This window comes from Tachyglossus aculeatus, chromosome 1 (assembly GCF_015852505.1).
Source record: "Tachyglossus aculeatus isolate mTacAcu1 chromosome 1, mTacAcu1.pri, whole genome shotgun sequence".
Classification (NCBI taxonomy): domain Eukaryota; kingdom Metazoa; phylum Chordata; class Mammalia; order Monotremata; family Tachyglossidae; genus Tachyglossus; species Tachyglossus aculeatus.
This window is the reverse complement of record NC_052066.1, coordinates 136,750,031-136,758,919: the sequence shown is the minus strand read 5'-3', so window position 1 is coordinate 136,758,919 and position 8,889 is coordinate 136,750,031. Positions and strand designations below refer to the sequence as shown.

General features: G+C 43.5%; 1 non-coding gene across 1 annotated transcript; it reads right to left on the bottom strand.

Moving 5' to 3' along the window:
* Positions 1–260: 260 nt before the first annotated feature.
* Positions 261–398, bottom strand: LOC119938644. The gene has a single exon (XR_005454479.1). It is a non-coding gene; the product is annotated as a small nucleolar RNA SNORA7 (small nucleolar RNA).
* Positions 399–8,889: the final 8,491 nt, after the last annotated feature.

Sequence of the window (8,889 nt, the reverse complement as noted above, 5' to 3'; positions counted from 1 at the left end):
TACAGTCTCATTCAAAAAGTACTTGAGAATTCTTGTCTTGTCTTATGTTGTCGAGTTGTTTCTGACCTATAGTGACACCACGGACACATCTCTCCCAGAACGCCCCGCTCTCCGTCTGCAATCATTTCTGGTAGCATATCCATAGTTTTCTTGGTAAAAATCTGGAAGTGGTTTACCATTGCCTCCTTCCTTGCAGTAAACTTGAATCTCTGCCCTTGACTCTCTTCAGTGCCTCTGCCTCTCAGCATGGGTGAGTTTTGACTCATAGCAGATTGTCTTCCACTTGCTAGCCACTGGCCAAGCTAGGAATGGAATGGGTATGCCTCTGCTTGACTCTCCCTCCCATAGCCAAGATTGGTAGAGTACTGGAAACTTTCCAGGTGCGAACCTGAGAGGGGACTTGAGAATTACCACTCATTTTATAAATGATTCTGAGTAGTAACTGTCACCATCCTGTAATCAACCCCTTTGCTACTCATAGACCCACAGAATGAGGGGATTTGCTGAAAGATAGCCTATTTTAGTACCCAGAGGGAAACCCCCATCATCTGACTCCCCATCTCATGATCTACCGACTCCAATATTTAATTAAAAATATGACCTGACATCACATAACTAGATTCCTAACCTCTCCAAGTCAGGGATATCCCAGGTAGCTTTAGCAGTTGCATCCTGTTCACCTGCATGCACGAGACGATCGACAAAGTGAACTCTATGGGTCTGCCTGAGTGAGCTGCCCTATCTTTTTTTTTTATGGCATTTGTTAAGCATGTACTATATGCCAGGCACTCTACTAAGTGCTGCAGTACATACAAGATAATCAGGTTGGTCACAGTCTATGTCCCACATGGGGCTCACAGCTGGGATTCATTCATTCATTCATTCATTCATATTTATTGAGTGCTTACTGTGTGCAGAGCACTGTACTGATCACTTGGAAAGTACAATTCAGCAATAAAGAGAGACAATCCCTGCTCACAAAGGGCTTACAGTCTAGAAGATTAGAACTCAGGTCCTCTGACTCCCAAGCCCATCCTCTTCCCACTAGGCCACATTGCTTCCCATTTTCCCATCTTTCTATAAGAATGTGTGATGTTGGTGGGAATGAACTCCCTAACATCATAATAATGAAAAGGGTGTCCAGTAAGGAAAGCACATTTAGTTAATTGAACAAAAAACCTAGTAGCATTCTCTTTTATCCTGGTGGAAAAGTCATGGGCCTGGAAATCAGAAGACCTGGGCGTCAATTCCAGCTTTAGTCCCCATTTTACCAATGAGGTTATTGAGGCACAGAGAAGTTAAGTGACTTGCCCAGGGTCACACAGCAGACAAGTGGCAGAGTCAGGATTAGAACTCAGATCCTCTAACTCTCTGGTCCGTGCTCTTTCCAGTAGATCTCACTGCTGCTCATCTGAATCAAGATGATCTTGGTTCTCTCTGAATCAAGAGAGGTAGAGCTGTTCTCTGCATGGCAGGTACCATAATGATAGGAGCAGATTTCGAAAAGGAACACTGAACATTGAACACTGGCTGGTAGTTATGTCAGGTTTACATCAGGGTCTTCTGCAAATACTGGATGTTTCTGTGTACTGTACTTTAAAACCTCTACAGCTCTCATCAGGAATTTCTACTTTTATGTTTCATATTTATTCTTGAGGAACAATAAAATGTCTTCAGGAACTCAGAGGTAAGTTCTCCTCCAAATCCATGTCTGTCTCAGAGGAAAAAAATAAATATTGCTAGCTCTTTGCAGCTTCCTCCTATAATCTCTGCCAGCCTGTCACAGTAGATTTCAAGTTTTTCAAAGGCAGGAATGAAAATTTTTACTTTTATTAATCTCCTGAGCACTTAGTTCAGTGCTCTACCCAGAGTAGGTGTCAATAAATATTAGTGAATGAAGTTAGCACACAGTATAGGTGTCAATAAATATTACTGAATGAAGTTAGTACCTCAGAACCTAATGCTTCTGGTACATATTTCTCAACTTCAGTCACATGAAACTGGTTGTCATAAACACACACATTATATACCACAATGCTACTTTAAGGTCCAAGTGGGCTCTGGGCAGTATAGGCTCCTTGAGAGCAGGGATTATGTCCACCAATTCTGTTGTACTGTACTCTCCAAGGGGAGAATACAGTACAGTACAGAAGGGGAGGGAGGGTGCCAAAGATGAGGTGAAAGAAAGAGTGTTAAAGAAGAGAAAGGATTACTCTCTCAGTAATAGTAGGGAGGAGAAAGAGGGATGTTGAGGTACAGAGAACAGGGAAGAGAGGGATCAAAAGAGAGAGAGATGGCAAAGGGGAAGAGAAAAGAGTGGAGAGAGGAAGAGGGAGATACAGTACAGTGCTCTGCAGACAGTAAGCGTGCCACAAATAAAAATGATGGTATTTGTCATGGCATAGTGGAAAGAGCCCAGGCTTGGGAGTCAGAGGTCATGGGTTCTAATCCCGGCTCTGTCACCTATCAGCTGTGTGACTTTGGGCAAATCACTTGACTTCTGTGTGCCTCAGTTACCTCATCTGTAAAATGGGGATTAAGGCTGTGAGCCCCACGTGGGACAACCTGATGACCTTGTATCTACCTCAGCATTTAAAACAGTGCTCGGCACATAGTAAGTGCTGAACAAATGCCATTATTATTATTATTATTATTATTATGACTAGACTGTGACTAGATTATTATGACTAGATTATTATTATGACTAGACTAGTCTTTTAGACTGTGAGCCCACTGTTGGGTAGGGACTGTCTCTATATGTTGCCAATTTGTACTTCCCAAGTGCTTAGTACAGTACTCTGCACATAGTAAGTGCTCAATAAATACGATTGATGATGATGACTATGTGCCAGGCACTGTACTGAGTACTGGGGTGGGTACAAGCAAATCAAGTTGGACGCAGTCCCTGTCCCATATGGGGCTCACAGTCTCAATACCTGTTTTACAGATGAGGTAACTGAGGTACAGAGAAGTGAAGTGACTTGCCCAATGTCACACCATAGACAAGTGGCAGAACAGGGATTAGAATCCACAACCTTCTGACTTCCAAATAGCAACTATTACCATGAATTGATTGATAGTGATGGAATAAAGCCCCTAGCTTTGCACCCCAGGTTTTTAAGCTGCCATTCCACCCCTCTCCATAAAATGGGGACTGGAGGACCAAACCAGGAAGGGCATTAGAGGGTTTGGATGGGGCAGCTCTCTTCACAATTTCAAGTGAAGAAAGGGCTCACTGTCAAGCTGCTGCCACTTTTCCTAGGAGTCCCACTAGACTTGGGGTTATCAAAAGGGGATGTTACTCCCCACCTCAAAAATCTCCAGTGGCTGCCTGTCAACCTACGAATCAAGCAAAAACTCCTCACTCTCAGCTTCAAGGCTCTCCATCCCTTGCCCCTCCTACCTCACCTCCCTTCTCCTGTTGTACAGCCCAGCCCACACCCTCTGCTCCTCTGCTGCTAATCTCCTCACTGTACCTCGTTCTCACCTGTCCCGCCATCAACCCCTGGCCCGCGTCTTTCCCCTGGCCTGGAATGCCCTCCCTCCACACTTTTGCCAAGCTAGCTCTCTTCCTCCATCCAAAGCCCTACTGAAAGCTCAACTCCTCCAGGAGGCCTTCCCAGACTGAGCCGCCTTTTTCCTCTCCTCCTCCCTATCCCCCCTCCTCCTTCCCCTCCCCACAGCACCTGTACATATATTTGTACAGATTTATTACTCTATTTTACTTGTACATATTTACTATTTGTTAATGATGTGCATATAGCTTTAATTCTATTTGTTCTGATGATTTTGACACCTGTCTACATGTTTTGTTTTGTTGTCTGTCTCCCCCTTCTAGACTGTGAGCCCGTTGTTGGGTAGGGACCGTCTCTATATGTTGCCGACTTGTACTTCCCAAGTCCTTAGTATAGTGCTCTGCACAGAGTAAGTGCTCAATAAATACGATTGAATGAATGAATGAATGAATTTATTCACTGCTTACTGTGTGCAGAGCACTAAGTGCTTGGGAGAGTACAATATAACAATGAACAGATGCATTCTCTGCCCACAGTGCGCTTACAGTCTAGAGAAAGAGACAGTGTGGCAGTGTGTTCCCTTCCAGGGCTCTATGTGTGTCTGTGTGTACCTCTCTCCAATGCATCTTTATCTCCCTCTTCCTCTCTCTACTCTTTTCACTTCCCTTTTGCCATCTCTCTCTCTTTTGATCCCTCTCTTCCCAGTTCTCTGTACCTCAACATCCCTCTTTCTCCTCCCTACTATTACTCTCTCCACATCGTTTCTCTTCTTTAACACTCTTTCTTTCACCTCATCTTCTGCACCCTCCCTCCTCTTCTCTCTCTCTCTCTCTCTCTCTCTCTCTCTCTCCTACACACAGACACACACAGACACAGACACACACACACACACACACACTAGAAGAGCTCTGTGATTTAGGAAAGATACATTTTGAAAAGTGGGTCCATTAAACATTTCCTCTGGCCTTTAGATGTGTTATTGCCATCCAGCCTCCAGCTCTCACACACACTTTCCCCAGTGAATGGTTTTATTCATTCATTCATTCAATCAATCAATCATATTTATTGAGCACTTACTGTGTGCAGAACACTGTACTAAGTGCTTGGGAAGTACAAGTTGGCAACATATAGAGACGGTCCCTACCCAACAATGGGCTCACAGTCTAGAAAGGGGAGACAGACAGCAAAACAAAACATGTGGACAGGTGTCAAGTCATCAGAATAAATAGAATAAAGCTGGATGCACATCATTAACAAAATAAATAGAATAGTAAATATGTACAAGTAAAATAAATAGAGTAATAAATCTGTACAAACATATATACAGGTGCTGTGGGGAGAGGAAGGAGGTAGGGCAGGGGGATGGGGAGGAGGAGAGGAAAAGGGGGGCTCAGTCTGGCAAGGCCTCCTGGAGGAGGTGAGCTCTCAGTAGAGCTTTGAAGGGAGGAAGAGAGCTAGCTTGGCTGATGTGCGGAGGGAAGGCATTCCAGGCCAGGGGGAGGATGTGGGCAGGGGGTCGATGTTGGGACAGGCAGAAACGAGGCCCAGTGAGGAAGTTAGCAGCAGAGGAGCAGAGGGTGTGGGCTGGGCTGGAGAAGGAGAGAAAGGAGGAGAGGTAGGAATGGACGAGGCGATGGACAGCCTTGAAGTCGAGTGTGAGGAGTTTTTGCTTGATGCGTAGGTTGACCTGCAGCCCCTGGAGATTTTTGAGGAGGGGAGTAACATGCCCAGAGTGCTTCTGCACAAAGACGATCCAGGCAGCAGCGTGAGTATAGATTGAAGTGGGGAGAGACAGGAGGATGGGACATCAGAGATTAGGCTGATGCAGTAATCCTGTTGGGATAGGATGAGAGATTGAACCAGCAAGGTAGCAGTTTGGATGGAGAGGAAAGGGCAGATCTTGACAATGTTGTGGAGGTGAGACCGGCAGGTTTTGGTGACGGATTAGATGTGAGGGGTGAACGAGAGAGCGGAGTTGAGGATGACGCCAAGGTTTTATATGTTTTGTCATGCTTTCAGTGGCAATTTGCTTCCTGAAATGCATATTAAGGTTGAATTCCAAAGATCTTCCCCCGGGGGGATTGCTCAGTTGGCAGAGTCCAGAAATGCTTGATGAATGTTTTCACATTTCAGAAATCATTAAAAAAGATTTACCAGAACACTGATGAGGATTTCCTTATAGCTTTGTCTGATGACATCAGATTTTAACTTTGGTAGCACTAATCAAAGCCCCTTCACACTTTTTCACCTGAGAGTGTGCAGACCCTTTTCCTCCCTAATATAAAAAGAATGGATTTTCTGTATTTTATGTACTCACTGAGGTACCAATGTAACCATGTGGGTTGGAGCCAAACATCAATGAAATGTCTGTGTAGATTCTTTCTCTGGTACCAGTGAGCTTTTTATCACTTATTACTTATTCTGTCCGACCTGATTAACTTGTATCTACCCAAGTGCTTAGAATAGTACTTGACAAATTGTAAGCACTTAACAAATGCCATAATAATTATTATAACAATGTCTATCACACTGAAGGGGCTCTTTCTGTTTCATTCTTTTCCTAGAACGATAGACCCAAAGTGCTAGAGAAAAGAAACAATAGGCATAACAAAGAAAATTCCCCTCCAACTGTACACTGTTAACTTTTTCTCCTTATATTCATTTTAAAAAAGGAAGGACATCCTCACCTTTAGTATCCCAGCTTCTAGGATTGTTTGGTCCCCTGAAAGACTGATGAGGAAATTTTCAGTGAAGGGCTGATATTGCAATGAGCAACAGGGAGCCCACTCTATCTTAGCAGTAAAGCACCCTCCCATTCCACCTTCTATGAGAAGAAGATCTCTACTGGAACAAAGTCAAATTTACTGAAGTAAATAGAATATTCATATTGGAAATCTTCTAAATAGTCCACTGGAAGCATTTATTTTTCTCACAGGGGAGCAGAAAAACATTCCCTGGAGTAATAGCCACTTTCTTGTCAAAGTCAACTCCTTTAGCCTCCTTTAACCTGTGACTCATTCTTATAACTCTGGCAAATCCTAACCAGTTGGAACTTCCTGGTTCCTTTCTGCCATTTTAGTAGAGTGGGAACACCCATTAGAAAAACCTTTTCCTCTCCATCTTCCCCTGGGGTGTGGCTACTTTAACCCTAACCCCACACCCCTAGGAATTGATCTCAAATTAGCTCTATTATCTCTGCTACTATCTGAGGCTAGAGTGAGAATGGGAGAAGTGAGAAAAGGAAGAGGAAAAATCAAACTGTGGAATCAGTATTTTTACCATCATCCGGATTTGGTGGTCTTTTGAAGACTGGCCTCCTATTCTGCTGTCTCTCAGTCCTGTGCTCTTTCCACTAGGCCTCACTGCTTCTTGTACTATGACAGCCTCAATTTCCCCAGTAATCCCCCTTTTACATCACCTTAAAACTGGACTCTTAGAACTCAAACCTCTGCTTGTCATCCACCAATACACCCTGAGGCACACATTGATTCTCAGAATATAATGGATTAGAAAGAAAGGATGTCAGTTACTTTGTATATCTGCTTGGCTCCCTCAAGCCTGTTTTCCTCTAGGCCTGCAGGCTCTCCTTCAATTAGCTCAATTCAATTTCCTTAGGAAATGGATGGATGATCAATCAATCAGTCAATCAATCAATGGTAATTATTTATTGAGCTCTTACTAAGTTCAGAGCACTGTACTAAGTGCTTGGGATAGAGCAGAATCATAACATCAGAGAACAGGGAGGAACTTCAACAGTTCACCCGGTCCAGATCCCCTGATTCTGAGGCAGGGAATATCTGGAGCATCCAAGAGTTTAGTGAACTACCCCATCCTTCCTCTCTATCAATCAGTCAATCAATTGATGGCATTTATTGGCCATTTACCGTGATTAACTTGTATCTACCCCAGTGCTTTGAACAGTGCTTGGCACATGGTAAGTGTTTTACAAGAACCGTAATTTTTCTTTCCCTAGCACTTGTACTAAACACTTGGGAGAATACCATACAATAAAGTTGGTAGACAGTAAAGTTCATTCATTCATTCATTCAATCAATCATATTTATTGAGCGCTTACTGTGTGCAGAGCACTGTACTAAGCGCTTGGGAAGTACAAGTTGGCAACATATAGAGACGGTCCCTACCCAACATTGGGCTCACAGTCTAGAAGGGGGAGACAGAGAACAAAGCAAAACATATTAACAACATAAAATAAATAGAATAAATATGTACAAATGAAATAGAGTAATAAATACATACAAATATATGTACATATATACAGGTGACATATATACAGGTGAAATTCACTCATTCAATCATATTTATTGAGCACTTACTGTGGACACAGCACTGTACTAAGCGCTTGGGAAGTACAAGTCGGCAACATCTAGAGACGGTCCCTACCCAACAACGGGCTCACAGTCTAGAAGGTGATAATTGATCCCTGCCTTCAAGGAGTTTACCATATGTCTATCTGGTAAATTCACCCTTCATTAAGCAATTTCTGAGGGCAGAGAGATGAATGGGGATTTTGATGAGAAAACTGCGGCTTCCTAATGCCTTGAAAAAACATTGCTTAACCACTTATGTAGACTCCCATAACCAGAGCATTGTAGACTCTGGGGGGCTGTTGTTTTCCTATTTCTCTCCCGAAGACCACCAGATTCTCATTCCCACAATAATAATAATAATAATGACATTTTTTAAGCATTTACTAGGTGTGAAGCACTGTTTTAAGTGCTGGGGTGGATACAAGGTGATCAGGTTGTCCCACACGGGGCTCACAGACTTAATCCCCATTTTCCAAATGAGGTAACTGAGGCACAGAGAAGTTAAGTGACTTGCCCAAAGTCACACAGCTGACAAGCAGTGGAGTGGGGAAGAACCCATGAACTCTGACTCCCAAGCCTGGGCTCTTTCCACTGAGCCACGCTGCTTCACAACTCACAACCCACAACCCTCAGGTTTCCAATGCCTTCTAAGCCTCTATAAAAAATGGGATGTAATGCTGTTATCCCTTCTGAAGAATGTTTTCCTACAACCCAAATTTGGGTCAAACTATCCACCATGCATAGTTGATGTCAACCAAAAGGACTTTGGAAACCAGTTTCTTTCAGCAAAACATAGAGTTTCATCAATTACTGAATCTTCCCTCGCCAGGTCCCTCACCTGACTTGGAAAGTAAGGAGACAGGCAGAAAATTCCACATTAGTTATTCCAGGCCTGCAGTTCTCCCCCCGGGAAATGAAGAGGTCCTTGTGGTGTTTTTGAGTTGGGTTCTGTTTCAGGCAGCAGTCCTGTTTCAGCCCCAACAAACCTGCCACTCAGTGGAAATGACAGGCTGAGGTAAAACACAGGCTGAAAGACAAGAGAGTAA